The sequence below is a fragment of the Rhinatrema bivittatum genome, chromosome 5 (assembly GCF_901001135.1).
Source record: "Rhinatrema bivittatum chromosome 5, aRhiBiv1.1, whole genome shotgun sequence".
Lineage (NCBI taxonomy): Eukaryota > Metazoa > Chordata > Amphibia > Gymnophiona > Rhinatrematidae > Rhinatrema > Rhinatrema bivittatum.
The window spans coordinates 353993663-354009743 of NC_042619.1; the positions used below are offsets into that span (position 1 = coordinate 353993663).

General features: G+C 43.7%; 1 protein-coding gene across 12 annotated transcripts in view; it reads right to left on the reverse strand.

Annotated features, from left to right (window-relative positions):
- Window positions 1–16081, reverse strand: part of MCF2L (MCF.2 cell line derived transforming sequence like) — a 322158-nt gene that overhangs the window by 113489 nt on the left and 192588 nt on the right. The window lies entirely within an intron of this gene.

Below are 16081 nucleotides of genomic sequence, written 5' to 3' on the forward strand. Positions count from 1 at the left end.
CCCAGATGCAGAGATAAGAATCATGCATCTAAATGTAAACCGAGTTGATTTGATTTGTATCAAGAAAGTCGGTATATAAAAGCCTTAAATAAATAAATAAATAAATAAATAAAATAAATAAATGCTGGCAAGTTGTTATTCCTTTATCGGAAAAACAGACTTGTATGTACCTAAAGGCCTGCATATCAGGTTTATTTATTTATTTTTTAAAAAAGAGATCCTCTCATTGCCACAGAAGATAGATAACAACTGTGTGTCCCATCCAATCCGCTTATTCCCTCTCTTTCATCTAGGGTTTTAATTTCTATGCGGTACTTGCTATGGCGCTGCTGGAGAGATAACCGTGTTTTGAATCCCAGCAGTGGCAAAGCGAGATGTAAGTGAATCGCGAAACCATAGAAGCACATTTGCTGGAGCGTCACACATCATGAGATTTGTTGCCGAGTATGCGCATTGTGAAAGCACAGCGGCATACCTGCTGGATATTACATCATGAGCTTGGTTTGCTGGCTTCCTAATGATGATTTCTTGGCAATCTCTATGGAAACTGAATTTACATTTGTCCAGGTAATCTATTCTTTAAAACTGCATTTAGTTTGGAGTTTGTAACCACAACCCCTGAGGAAGCCCGGCAACAGGAGAAACAAAGGGCCTTTGTTGGGGGTCTAGGGACATATTGTATCCGTTTAAAAAATATAAAAACATTTTATAGACTGTTATACTTCTTTGAAGTCGATCCTATGAGCAGATGTATCCAAATTGTGCAGCCTAAAAAAATATATTATCTGGAAAACCTTGTATAGAAATTGCCAATTTCACCAGCAGATCTCCTTTTCTATGATAACGTTTTGCAATTATAAGACAATTTGAAAAGTGATTGGAAATATTTTTGGTTCTATATATTGGCTAAAAATACAGGCTAACTAAAGATATACTCACACTTAATCTCATCGGAATGAATGAATGGGTTTTGAGTGAGTGGTGTGAATGTTTTTTGGATTTTAATATGCATAATCATTTTATTATTAATGATTAAGACTGACAAATAATAAAGTAATGTGAATTGGGTTTAGTATTTGTGGTACATTAATACCTTTTTTTTTTTTCCCCAAAATCATTATTATGGCATAGAAAGGTAAACAGAAGAACAATCACCTCATGACCATTAAACAGGTACAGTACCCAACATGGCCAAGATGGTGAGACAGAGAGTGAAATGCTAAGAGAAATTAGGGAACTTAACCGAATTGGTAGTGCAGAATTAATGGGAGATTTCAATTACCCCAATATTGACTGGGTAAATGTATCATCGGGACATGCTAGAGAGATAAAGTTCCTGGATAGAATAAATAATGTTTTTATGGACCAATTGATTCAGGAACCAACAAGAGAAGCAGCAATTTTAGATCTAATTCTCAGTGGAGCACAGGATTTGGTGAGAGAGGTAATGGTGGTGGGGCCGCTTGGCAATAGTGATCATAATATGATCAAATTTGAATTAATGACTGGAAGGGGGACAGTAAGCAAATCCACAGTTCTCGTGCTAAACTTTCAAAAGGGAAACTTTGATAAAATGAGAAAAATAGAAAAAAAAACTGAAAGGAGCAGCTACATAAGGTACAAAGTGTGCAAGAGACATGTTCATTGTTAAAAAAAATACCATCCTAGAAACACAGTCCAGATGTATTCCACACATTAAGAAAGGTGGAAAGAAGGCAAAACGATTACCGGCATGGTTAAAAGGGAAGGTGAAAGAAGCTATTTTAGCCAAAAGATCTTCATTCAAAAATTGGAAGAAGGATCCAACAGAAGAAAATAGGATAATGCGTAAACGTTGGCAAGTTAAATGTAAGACATTGATAAGACAGGCTAAGAGAATTTGAAAAGAAGTTGGCTGTAGAGGCAAAAAACTAACAGTAAAAACTTTTTAAAATATATTTGAAGCAGAAAGCCTGTGAGGGAGTCAGTTGGACCATTAGATGATCGAGGGGTTAAAGGGGCACTTTGAGAAGATAAGGCGATCGCAGAAAGATTAAATGATTTCTTTGCTTTGGTGTTTACTGAAGAGGTTGTTGGAAGGTACCCGAACCAGAGAAGGTTTTTATGGGTAATGATTCAGATGAACTGAACCAAATCATGGTGAACCTAGAAGATGTAGTAGGCCTGATTGACAAACTGAAGAGTAGTAAATCACCTGGACCGGATGGTAAAAAACTGAAGGAACTAAAAAATGAAATTTCAGACCTATTAGTAAAAATTTGTAAACTATCGTTAAAATCATCCATTGTACCTGAAGACTGGAGGATAGCTAATGTAACCCCAATATTTAAAAAGGGCTCCAGGGGTGATCTGGGAAACTACAGACTGGTTAGCCTGACTTCAGTGCCAGGAAAAAGTTCTAAATATTAAAATCACAGAAAATATAAAAAGACATGGTTTAATGGAACAGAGTCAGCATGGCTTTACCCAAGACAAGTCTTGCCTCACAAATCTGCTTCACTTTTTTGAAGGAGTTAATAAACAAGTGGATAAAGGTGAACCAGTAGATGTGGTGTACTTGGATTTTCAGAATGCGTTTGACAAAGTTTCTCATGAGAGGCTTCTAGGAAAAGTAAAAAGTCATGGGATAGGTGGCGATGTCCTTTCGTGGATTACAAATTGGCTAAAAGACAGAAAACAGAGTAGGATTAAATGTACAATTTTATAAGTGGAAGGGAGTGAGCAGTGGAGTGCCTCAGGGATCTGTATTGGGACTTTTACTTTTCAATATATTTATAAATGATCTGGAAAGAAATAAGATGAGTGAGAATCAAATTTGCAGATGATACAAAATTGTTCAGAGTAGTTAAATCACAAGCAGATTGTGATAAATTGCAGGAAGACTTTGTGAGACTGGAAAATTGGGCATCCAAATGGCAGATGACATTTAATGTGGATAAGTGGAAGATGATGCATATAGGGAAAAATAATCCATGTTATAATTACACAATGTTAGTTTCCATATTAGATGCTACCACCCAAGAAAGAGATCTAAGCGTCATAGTGGATAACACATTGAAATCGTTGGTTCAGTGTGCTGCGGCAGTCAAAAAAGCAAACAGAATGTTGGGAATTATTAGAAAGGTACTAGTGAATAAAACGGAAAATGTCATAATGCCTCTGTATTGCTCCATGGTGAGACTGCACCTTGAATACTGTGTACAATTCTGGTTGCCGCATTTCAAAAAAGATATAGTTGCGATAGAGAAGGTACAGAGAAGGGCGACCAAAATTATAAGGGTAATGGAACAGCTCCCCTATGAGGAAAGACTAAAGAGGTTAGGACTTTTCAACTTGGAGAAGAGACGGCTGAGGGTGGGGGATATGATAGTGGTGTTTAAAATCATGAGAGGTCTAGAACAGGTAGATGTGAATCAGTTATTTACTCTTTCAGATAACAGAAAGACTAGGGGGACACTCCATGAAGTTAGCATGTGGCACATTTAAAACTAATCGGAGAAAGTTCTTTTTCACTCAATGCACAATTAAACTCTGGAATTTGTGCATTTAGTGTAGCTGTGTTTAAAAAAGGATTGGATATGTTTTTGGAGGAGAAGTCCATTACCTGCTATTAAGTTGACTTGGAAAATAGCCACTGCTATTACTAGCAACAGTAACATGGAATAGACATAGTTTTTGGGTACTTGCCAGGTTCTTATGGCCTGGATTGCCACTGTTGGAGACAGAATGCTGGGCTTGATGGATCCTTGGTCTGACCCAGTATGGCATGTTATGTTCTTAATATTGATGAGAAAACAAGAGCGTTCCTACACTCCCACCTCCACCATGTCTTTTTAACCACAAAGTAAACTCCAGTCTATTACCCACTCATAGACACAATAGTTCTCACTCATCACCGATCAGCCCACATTCACACCTCATACATTCCACAGTCATTCTTCCCCCACCAAAGACCTGCTAGTTAAGTTGAAATCCCCTTGCGAGCCTTCAGTTGCCAACACGTAGAATACCCCAACTCCCCATTTGGCTTGTGTTTCTGGTAACAAAGCTTCGTAAAATTGTTGCCATATGGAGAGATATTCCTTCAAGACCTTACGACACAGCAGACGTCATTCCTCTCCATTTGCATAAAGGTAATCATGTGCTCCTTCCAAAGAGAGATGGAAGGGGAAGCTTCTGTAAGCCATTCCGATAAAATACACTTCTGAGACAAAAGTAAAGCTACTGAAATAAAGACATATTGACTTTTTGTAATAGATGGAGCCATATTGTGCAATGGATTTTAGGGGTGTGCATTCGTTTTGACCGCATATGTAACTTTTGGCCAGCTTGGGGGGGCCTCCTGACCCCCCCAAGCTGGCCAAAAGTTCCTTTTGGGTCCAACGAGGGTCCCGGAGCGAACGCGCGGGGAATCACGTGACGTCTGCATCACTCCGACGTGACGCCGACGTCACGTGCTCCTCGCAAAGGAATACAGAAATGGCGTCCTGACTCCCCGCTGGACCACCAGGGAGTTTTGGTAAGTCTTGGGGGGGATTAAGGAGGGTGAGGGGTTTAAATTTTTATTTAGGGAACTGGTGCACGTATGGACATAGCCTCAACTTATGGAATTCTACATATGTCCATATTGGCCGAAATTGACCCCCCCCTTTTGACTTATGGACTTATGAACATAAACCTTTTGTCTGCACATCCCTAATGGATTTGTTGCACCCAATAACAAAATGTTCCCTTGGAAAGGCAACTGAACAGATGTGCATCTCTATATGGAAAAAAAAGAACCGCCTCTCAAAATTAAAAGTTCTTATGACATGTCAGGGAAAGATGAATGAAGGAGCCCATGTCAAAAAGCACATTTATGATGGCAGAGGATTCTACCAATCCCATTTTGTGTAGGCGAACCCTATCAGCTTGACAATGGTGCAGGATTTTATACTGCATTTCTTTGAGGGAATCCCCTACTTGTAACTTCTGCGTTTCTAAATATACCAGCCCAAAAGCTTCCCCTGACAGCATACCACTGCCAATAATCCACCAAATTGACCAAAAAAGAAGAATCTAAGTGGGATTTACAAAAACGATACCAATGGGCAATGGAGTTTTTCTCCCTGGCAACCTGCTCCAACTCATTGGCCATTTTAAGTTCCAGCTTAATCAAGTCTGGGGGCAGTCCCGGGGACTGAAAATAGTGCCACATCTGTAAGTACCCAAAAAAGTGTGACTTGGGGATAAGATAGGTATCTTGTAAGTGCAAAAAACTCAAGAAAATTCCAGATTCTTCCTCCACCAATTGTTGTAAGTAAACAATTCCACCTGTCCTTCCAGTCCACAAAAACATGACTGTCCAACCCAGCCAAGAAACAGGGAAGATTTAAAAGCAGAAGAAACATAGAAACATTCAATGGCCTTCCCAAGTGTCATCTTATATGTTTCCAAGCCTCCATAATAGATCACAGAAAGACATTCCCCTTCGCCTCCAAAGGCAAGGCTGCAGTTGACAAATGAATCAGCCCCATCGGAGACAATGGTGTACACATTTCTTCTAACAAGTGAAAGGAGTCAAAGACAAATTTATCCTTCCAATATTTGCCCAAAAATCTCAAGTGGCAGGCCAAATTATATAAGGGGAAATTTGGAACATCTAGCCCACCCTTTTCTCTGCTTCGAGTTAATTTATCGTAACCAATTTTAGGCTGTCAACCTCTCCAAAGGAAACGAGTAACCATAGTGTTGAGCCAAGCCAAATCATGTGTGGGAACCCAACAGGGCAAAATTTGTAGCCTATAAAGTAATTTAGGTAGCATAACCATTTTGAACAGTACATTCCTGCCCATTAAAGACACCGGCAAATCCTTCCAGATCTGCAACTGTTGGTCAAAAGTCATCAATTAAATCTTTAAAATTAGCCTCAGAGCTGTGTCAAGTCCCTAGGAACCTACACACCTAGATATTTAATTTGTTGAGATGCCCAATGAAAAGGAAAAACTACCCCGTCACTCATCCATCAATGAAATGCGTAAGGGGAGAGCCTCAGACTTATCAAGAAAAAAAATTTTCTTTTTAAACATAGGTTAAAACCTGTTGATGCTTTTGAACAAAACAGTGCAAACTATTAGTGTTTTACCTCCATTATTAGTTATAGTGCATGTGTGATAAAGGTAAAAGATGTAAAAGTACTCTAAGCACCCCACATCAAAACAAACCCAATAAGTACTGCAAAAGTGTTTGTGATGCTTGGTGGATTCTCAAATACTGAATTTCCCAACCCCCAAATACAGCTGTCAGGGATTCGATGTTAAGGTACACAACCACACATCAAATTAGCAGAATCCAATAATATAGCATGTGTGCACTGAAAAGAAATATAGTGAGAGATATGAAGGCAAAGTTTGCTCTCTTTTAAAAATCTTGTACAGACAATTCAATCTATAAGCAAAATGAAGAAAAACTTGGCCCTGCAAGAGGCTTCACTTACACTTCTGGTCGGGAGGGAAAGGATCGCATCTTTCTTTGGTGGTTTTGAACACAGGCAGAGCAAGTGCAACTGCCAGTACAGGGCATTCTTAAGGGGTATCTTCTTTTCCCGGTTCCTCCATTCTCCTATGCAACACCGAAATAACGCAATAGGAATCACTCCAGCTGAGTCCATCCGTCTTGATTTATTGTCTTACACAAATATAATGCAGCAGGCAAAAGTGGTAGTTACAGTTCAATAAAATCCCAAAAAAGCTGTCAAATGGATAGAAATGCTTTCTGATGCAATCTGATAATCCACATCAGGCAATGCTGCTCACCGAGATTTCACTACACAGTGGGAGTAGTGTCCTCAGCTGTATAAGAACCAGGATTTAACAGATCTCTACTTTTGTGGATGTGTCCCTCCAGGCAGGGCTTGAAACCTGTTTATCCTCCAGGGTGTGGGCTGATAATTGTCCCAAGTGGGCTGGAGTTGTCCTAACCATGACTGGAGCTCCTACCCAGTATCTGAGGTCCACGCTGAATCCCAAACTCCAAACCTGGAAGCGTCCTATGTACCTGGACTGGAAACTCCATTGGGGGTCTCCAGATGTCCTTCTCCTTGTCTCTCCCTTTGACTCCTCTTCAAAAAAGTGGAACGGTTGCGTGAACCAGGTCATCCCTGCCTACAGACAGGGTTATCCTGAAAAGTGGGAAGTATAGCTCGCAAGCCACCAAAAGTGTAGCATCTCTGTTATGAAGTCCCTCATCCCCTAACACATACAGCCAAGGATATAGCAAACAGCTGGAAGGCAAACCTGCCAAGCAGGATGCAAATGGACCAGTACCATCTTAACTGAGGTAGGGTCCTGCATGCGAGAGTGACCAACAAGAGAGTGGCCATCCGCGAAAAACACACATTGTGCTCAGCAAGTATCAAAAAGGCGACTCCTGCATGGAAGAAACCTCTAATCTCCGCTGGGGAACTGCTCAGAAGACTCCAAGTATGATGGGGAGATCAAATCCAGAATAGCTCCCTTGCGAAGTAAACTTGTTGTGCCTTAAGATGACCTTGGAAAGAGCGCTAATGCCCGACCTGCTCTTGGATCCTGTAGAGAGCGATCGCCACTCAGAAACTGAAATCCCTTTTCTGGGAAAACGGAGAGCGAGGGCCATCCCTTGTAGAGGTGGACAACTAGGCATCCAAGGGGGAACCCTTAAGGATTGCCTCTGGAAATCCAGTCATATCTAAAGGGACAGGAAGCAACAGAAATTGGGGCCTTCTGACCTGAAAAACTTTCCTGCTCTCTAGGTGAAGAATGGGATTATAGTCGTTGACCGTTAAGATTCATAAGTGACCAAATCAGGTGCTGGCAGCCACCCTGTCAGACGAGGTGGGGCACCATGGTAACTAATGGAGTGACCTCAGCAAAAGCAGTCCAAATGACTCTCTCTCTGCTGTCCCCTAATACCAGCAGATCTTGGCCTTCGAGAAGGTGCACCAATTCAAAAGAACTGAGGCTCCAGTTTGGCGATGGACCTGCAAGGGACAGAGCAACAGAAGCTTCCCCACAAAGGGGATTCAATCGTAAGCTAACATGGGAGGGGTTGAAAGACATACTCCTCTTCTGCGGTAGGGGAAGACTCCAGATACTACTCTCCTGGTATCCACACATGTAGTGGTTTAACTAGGAATGCAGTCTCAGGTCAGTCTTGTGGCTGCGGCGCCCAATATGTTGTGCTCGCCATGAGGGAAACAAACACCCATACACTAAAGGGCAACTGGAAGCATAGTGCCCCCTGCTTTAAAAGCACAATGGTGAGTATTCATTCAATGGTAGCCCATCCTGCAGATAGCGGCGCACATAGGCACCCCATCACTGTGCTTATGAGTAGAATCCTACAGCACAGCAAGGAGCAAGGGTCAGTGGCTGCACACTGTTCAAAAGCAATCAAAGAGTGTGTGATGTGCCCTAAGGTCCAAAACAGATGAGAAGCTGATGCCTTGATGCGACAATGGTGGTCTCGCCATCTCTGGGATGACTCTGCACAGTGCCCTGACAGAGAGAATGCCTCCCACCAGCTCCTGAGGCACTTGGGGTAGATGACCCCTGCTGTACTCGACCGTGCATGATGTGCTCCACTGTCACACTATCTCCTAATGGGGTCAGCATGTACAATATGACGGCATTTCCACTGTCACTGGGGCTCTATGGTGGTGGGCAGCATTCTGTGGCAATGCCCCCATCATAACCACAGTACCTGATAACGCCATGTGGCTGATCACAGCTCTTGAAATTGCATCGTGCATGGCTCACCATCCTTTCCATCACATAATGGCATCAAGGAAGTCCATGGTGCTCTGTGTTGGTGTCCTGCAGCATCCAGCGGTGCCCATAATGGCGACAGTCCCTGCGGTGACAATAGCACTCTCTGTGCTCACAAGTGATGAATCTCATCTATGGCATCAAATGTCACTGCATCCAGGACTTTGATGGCACTAGACCATGCCACAGGCACTTGAAGTGTTTGGCACACAGCACCATCGATAGCACCCCAGCAGCCTGCGGATAATGACGGCCCAGCTGCATCCTTTGTGCTCACAGTGCCCAAAGGCACTAATGACTCCCTAATACAGAAGGATTGAAAGATTTCTAGGATTGGTGGCTCCAATAACACCCATTGTGCTTGAAGGTGGAGACTGCGGCATCAACAAGCCACAGAATGCCCCACAGCATAGAAATATTGCCCAATGGAATTGATAATGGCTGGCGCTATTGATAGTTCCCCTCAGCTCACCTATGCACCCGAAAGCATCTATGTTGGGAGCTCAATGGCGTCCATTGCCCGCATCTATTGTTGACAATAGCCTTGACAACACTTGTCAGCACTGATGGTGCTCGAAGCACAGTGGCGCCCCCGATGCCCTACAACCCCAGCACCTTTGGTGCTGGACGGCTGTTCAGGGCACATGAGAGCATCAGCATCCATGGCATCTGCCAGCCGTACACCATTAATGCACACCATGCTGTCCCTCGGTTCCCCATCCGGACACCCAAAGGGGCTCATCAGCACCCTGAAAGCTTGATAACTTTGAGGCCAGACCACACCATGGTGCACCCTGGATGTCTTGGCACTCAAGGGTGTCTCAGGTTGATAGCAACCCTGGTGCTCAACAGCACTGAGGCCATCTAACGCCTGAAGCCCCCATCACTCAAGGACTCTCAGGATCCCAGCACCCTCGCAGTCTACAGCCTTGAGGGTGACCAAGACAGTCAATTGCAATCCTGGTGCTAATTGGCAGCAATGGTACAAGACATCATCAAGAGCAACCACGAATGGCATAGTTGGCAACGCATTCAATGTCCTCCATGGCGCTCACTGGAAGTTCCTGCACCTGATTTGATCCTGACTCTGACATGTCAGCCTAAGCCCCTTGATGATGCTAGAGATTGATGCTGCTACTCTGTTGCATTGAGGCCCATGGCACTTGTTGCCACTCGGGTCGATGGGCGTTCTTCCAGTGCATCAAGAGCCCATGGAGCATGCCATCTACTGTGCCCACCGACACCTATGGCGTGGAAGGGCTCTTGCCTGCAGCCAGGGTGCTCAATGGCACCCATGGTCGATGGTGGCCACGCACCCCAATGGTGCTCAATGGGAGCGGTCCTGACATCAATGTGTCAGACCATAGGAGCGCTAGCATGGAGGTGCACGGGCAACTGATACTGAAATGGCACCGAAGGTGCAGCAGCAACGCTGCCTGCTTAGGCTCCTGCTCATCCTCTCTCACAAGGAGACTCCTGTCCTTGGAGACTAGTTCTTTAGAATGTGTGAAGGATGAGCTCTCCTCCCCCCCCCATCCCACCCCCCAGGAATGGTGTGGCTCGTGATCCCTTCACTGTCCTAGCCTCCATCAATAGCAATCGATCGGTGAAACGACATGGAACTTCTGCCCGGGTAGAACTCAAAGTGAGTTCCCAGGTTCAGTGGCCCACATGGACCACACACTCAGACTGAATTCTGTCAGTCCTGCCAGCACCAGACAAAGGCACAAAAACAGAGCGAGCAAGGAAAGGACAGGTGCAGTATTTATTTACTAACAGGTCGATACAGTACAGTGTGCTCCGTCGGAGCGCACTGTCAGCCTGCTCTGGACGCGTGTTTTCCCTTACCCCTTATTCAGTAAGGGGAGGAAAACACGCGGCCCACCCGCGGCACCTAATAGCGCCCTCAACAAGCAAATGCATGTTGATGGCCCTATTAGGTATGCGCGCGGGATCCAGTAAGTAAAATGTGCAGCCAAGCCGCACATTTTACTCTAAGAAATTAGCGCCGACCCAAAGGTCGGCGCTAATTTCTTCCGGCGCCAGGAAAGTGCACAGAAAAGCAGTAAAAACTGCTTTTCTGTGCACCCTCCGACTTAATATCTTAGCGATATTAAGTCGGAGGTCCCCAAAAGTAAAAAAAAGTAAAAAAAAAAAAAAAAATAAATAAATAAATTTGAATTCGGCCCGCGGCTGTCGGGCCGAAAACCGGACGCTCAATTTTGCCGGCGTCCGGTCTCCGAGCCCGTGGCTGTCAGCGGGCTCGAGAACCGACGCCGGCAAAATTGAGCGTCGGCTGTCAAACCCGCTGACAGCCGCCGCTCCGAGCCAAAAGGAGGCGCTAGGGACGCGCGAGTGACCCTAGCGCCTCCTTTTCCTCGTTTGCACCGCGTCACCTCATTTGAATACTGGATCGCTCGCACCGGCGAAGGGCCGGTGCGTGCGCCGGGAGAGCGGGCGTTCGTCCGCTCTCCCGCGGTTTTACAGTATCGATCTGTAAGGAATAGAATTAGACTCTGCCAGGCTGCACAGCGACTAAGGATCGCTGTGTGGCTGGCAGAGAGTTGAAAGGAAGAGGGAAAAAAAAACTACACTAAGGTAAAAGAATAGAAAACCAGCTGCAACTCCAGGAAAATAATCACAACAAGAACTGAGAGAGAGAGGAAAGCTGAATACCTTGACCACTCAACTCCCGTGACCACGTGGGAAAAAAAAAATAAAGTTTGAGGGATTCTGCCTAATGCTCAGTAGAGGATGTTTGAAAGCTCTAGAATCTTTGAGATCAAAGTTCCGTCTGAGGATGGCCATCCTGCTTGACCTCAGAAAATACATTTATACTCACATGTCTCATGTGCTACCCAAATAATAAAAACAAAAACTTTGTTTATAAATTTGAGACAAGTGGTTATTCTCTGTGGGAGATCAAATTGGATTTGTCGAACCCCTGTATATGTTAAATTGCATGAGCTGGTATTTTGGGATCCAGACAATTGTTTCTACAAGGATAGAAGGAAAAGGCTGTATCTAACTCTCCTATTTTGAATTATTCCAAGAACTAAATTATAGTTTTGTTTTATTGTTTGATGGCTACTGGATCTACTTTTTTTTTTTTTTTTTTTTTTACTATTTAGATTCAGATTTCCCCCCTTTTGGGGATTTTCTCCCTTTCTTTGGATGACAATGTTAGGCACAGGGAGACATTTGAGCCCATTTGGTTATAATTATTATATATGTATTGGTTTTCAAGATTGTAATTTGTCTTGAATTATTGAAAATCTAAAAAAAAAACCAAACAAAAAAAATGTACACAAAGGTAAGATAGGCCTCATTTGTCAAAGTATCAGATTTGTGAAACTTTACAGACTTAAAGTCTGTACATATAGGGGCGGATTTTAAGAGCCCTGCTCGCCTAAATCCGTCCAAATCCGGGCGGATTTAGGCAAGCAGGGCCCTGCGCGCCGGTGAGCCTATTTTACATAGGCTCACCGGCGCGCGCAGACCCCGGGACTCGCGTAAGTCCCGGGGTTTTCGGAGGGGGGGCGTGTCGGGGGCGGGACCGAGCGCAGCAGCGTTTTCGGGGCGTGTCGGGAGCGTTCCGGGGGCGTGGCTACAGCCCGGGGCAGTCCGTGGGTGTGGCCACGCCCTCCGGACCCGCCCCCAGGTCGCGTCCCGGCACGCTAGCGGCCTGCTGGCGCGCGGGGATTTACTTCTCCCTCCGGGAGGCGTAAATCCCCCGACAAAGGTAAGTGAGGGGTTTAGACAGGGCCGGGTGGGTGGGTTAGGTAGGGGAAGGTGAGGGGAGGGCAAAGGAAAGTTCCCTTCGAGGCCGCTCCGATTTCGGAGCGGCCTCGGAGGGAACGGAGGTAGGCTGCGCGGCTCGGCGCGCGCCGGCTATACGGAATCGATAGCCTTGCGCGCGCCGATCCCGGATTTTAGTGGCTACGTGCGTATCTACTAAAATCCAGCGTACTTTTGTTGGCGCCTGGAGCGCCAACAAAAGTACGCCTATTTGCGGTATTTGAAAATCTACCCCATATTGCACAGTATCACTCACTTTCTTCCTTTTTTTTTTTTAATCTTAAGTACTCTATTGTGGGGTTTTTGTTTGTTTGTTTTTTTAAAATAAAGGAATAAATCAAGACAGCAGAAACCATATGCTGTGGACTGAACCAAAACACCCAGGGTCACCCAGCTCATTTGGAAACACTGCCAAGTTGTAACAAAGTCTATTGATCCTGGATTGGCCATTTTTGGACCCATGCATAGGATAATCATGGAAAACAAGTGTTCTTGATAGTGAGGGAAGGCCAATGAGTATCATGAAAGGCTAATCTGCACAACTAAGCATAATCATTTTTTATGTACTTTGCTTTCATGGTTTAGCAAAGCTTAAGTCAGATTTTTTTTATTGCATTCTGCTTACAACCAAACCAAGAACTTTGCAGACAGTCTCAGCCTTCAGATATCCAATATTTAACACTGCCCCATATTACATTAGATCAGGGGTGGCCAACTTTGGTCCTCAAGAGGCACAGACAGGCCAGGTTTTCAGGGTATCCACAATGAATATGCATGAGATAGATCTGCATGCACCGCCACTACTGTATGCAAAACTATCTAATGCATATTCATAATGGATATCCTGAAATATTGGCCTGTTTGTGGCTCTTGAGGAACAGAGTTAGCCACTCCTGCATTAGATGCTAATATACAAAACAAGTCGATACAATAAGGTCACAGGAAAATGGGCGCTCAGCGTTGAGTGTTTGCTTTCCTAATGCGCGCCCAGCCACGGCACGTGGTACTGCATTTAAACGAGGAGTCGCATTAAAAAGGAGGCGTTAGGGACATTATTAGCATGCCCCTAGCACCTCCTTAGCAGATAAAACCCAGGAGAGGTGGCTGTCAGCGAGTTTGGAAAACGGACACAATTTTACGAGCATCCATTTTTCTAACCTGACCCACCGGCACACTGTTTTTAAAACTTTTTTTTTTCCCTTTTGGTTCCTCAGACTTAATATCTCCATGATATTAAGTCGGAGGATGTACAATAAAGCAGTATTTTCTGCCCTTTTCGGGCTGCTCAGAAATTAACACCTGCTCTTGGGCAGGCGCTAATTTCTAAGCGTAAAATGTGCAAATCACGCACACTTTTTTTTCTTAAATAGAACTGAGTGTTTTGGACGAAGAAGAGTGGTGTTTCGTCAAAAGAAATTCTATGGGCATTTAACAATTTTGAATTTATGAACAATTGTTGTAATTGAGATAGGTATATGACAATGAAATGTGAGGGAACTCATTGTTTACAGGGATGGGTATATTTTTATGCTATGTGTGTGGTGTATGGATGATTGAATGCATGTATTGGGAGAGTTTTAAATGGATTTATTTAACATGTGAAATATAAAATAACATTTCTAAATAATAACAAAAGACATTTGTTAATGGCTTGCAATTGGGTGAGCAAAATTAAGGGACTTTGTCTTAAGATTTTGCGCCAGATTAAAATCTCCAACAATCAACACATCTCCCTTCCTTCTTACCTTTTAGATAACTTCAATCAGCTCTCTGTCTAGTTCTTCCGTTAGAGTTGGAGGCCTGTAAACCACTCCAGTAAAAATGGATGCACCATCCTTTTTTTTTTTTTTTTTAGGATGGCCCATAACGCTTCTTCTCTACCCCCTATTCCTTGCAGTTTAGTTGTCTGGATATTGTTTTTGACAAAAAGAGCTACCTCCTCCCCCTTATCTGCCTCTCTATCCTTCCTTAACAAGTTATAGCCCGGTATGACTGTATCCCTATCATGAGATTGCGTGAACCACGTCTCAGTGACAGCAACAATATCCAATTCCGCCTCCACCATGAGGGCTTGCAGGTCTGGGATTTTATTGCCCAGTCTACGAGCATTGATGCTCATAGCTTTCCAGTTTCTCTCATTCCATTTACTGCTTTTCTTGAACTTTTTTGCCTTATTCGGCTGGACTCGTTATCCCCCATCACCCTTTTGGTTTTGTTTGGGGGGCTGACATTCCAATGTCCTCCAGCCACCCCTATCATTTAGTTTAAATGCCTAGTGGCATAGGATTTGAATTTATCACTTAGTATCCTTTTTCCTGCCACATACAGATTTATTTAATTATTTCGATTTTTTTTTTTATATTCCGCTTTTTGCATTTTTTTTTTCAGCGCTTCAAAGAGGATTACATTCAGGTACTGTAGGTATTTCCCTATCTCCAGAGGGCTCACAATCTAAGTTTTGTACCTGTGGCAATGGAGGGTAAAGTGACTTGCCCAAGGTCACAAGGAGCGACAGCAGGACTCGAACCCTGGTCCTCGATTGGCGACCCAATCACTCTGACAACGTGATTGTCCATTGGGCCTCTTAAAGTAATAGGAGAGGAAAATGTAAGTTTTGCCTTCCTTTCCCCCCCCCCCCCCCCCCATTTAAAAAAGGGGAAAAGATGATAAGCAGTCGAGCCCAATCCACCAGACTCAGCCAGACAAAGCCACGTGCGACTTAGGCGGTGCGCCGCATTGCCGCGTGCTTTAAAGCAGCAGTCGCCTCCTGGTGACGTCACCCACCGCACCTCTTGATGACTCTAACCAGCTCCAGCTGGGTCAGGCATCGGGGTAAGTCCCACAAGGCAGTATACAGGGAGACTAGGCAGCCCGACTCCTCTCACCTCCAATCTCTCCCTCTGTACTGACTTAATGACGGGAGCATAGCTCTAGAAAGCTAGCCAAAATGTATTATATGTCAGTCCAATAAAAGATATAACCTACTACTTGGTTTTTTTAACTTTATTTTTATGTATTTTTGGATTTGAAATTTGTCATATGCATCAGATATTTTGCCAATGACACGAAATAAGAAACAACTCTTACCAAATATGCTCTGATTTGACAGCAGTCATAAAACAATTAACAAATGGCAAAATGGATTGATTTTGTGCATTAGTAGTAGAAAAACAAACAAACTGGTTTTAGCCTCAGAGCTATACCTTATCCTGGAGGATGGATGAGGCAGTCTGGCTTACAAAATGTCTAACTTTATTTTTTGTTTAAAGGGTTACTATTGTCATAACCTTCACATCTCTGGTGATGGCCCAACACTCTCTCTGTATTTTTTATGTTATTTTCTCTTTTATTGTATCAAATTAAAAATGTTTTATTAAACTAAAACATAAATCATTTAAAAGAATGTTTAAAAAAAAAAATAATACTGAAAAATTATTCACTCTTCTAAGTAAGTTAAATTCACTCTAACCTTCTTTCTATCTACTAGAGCTCGGGAAAGG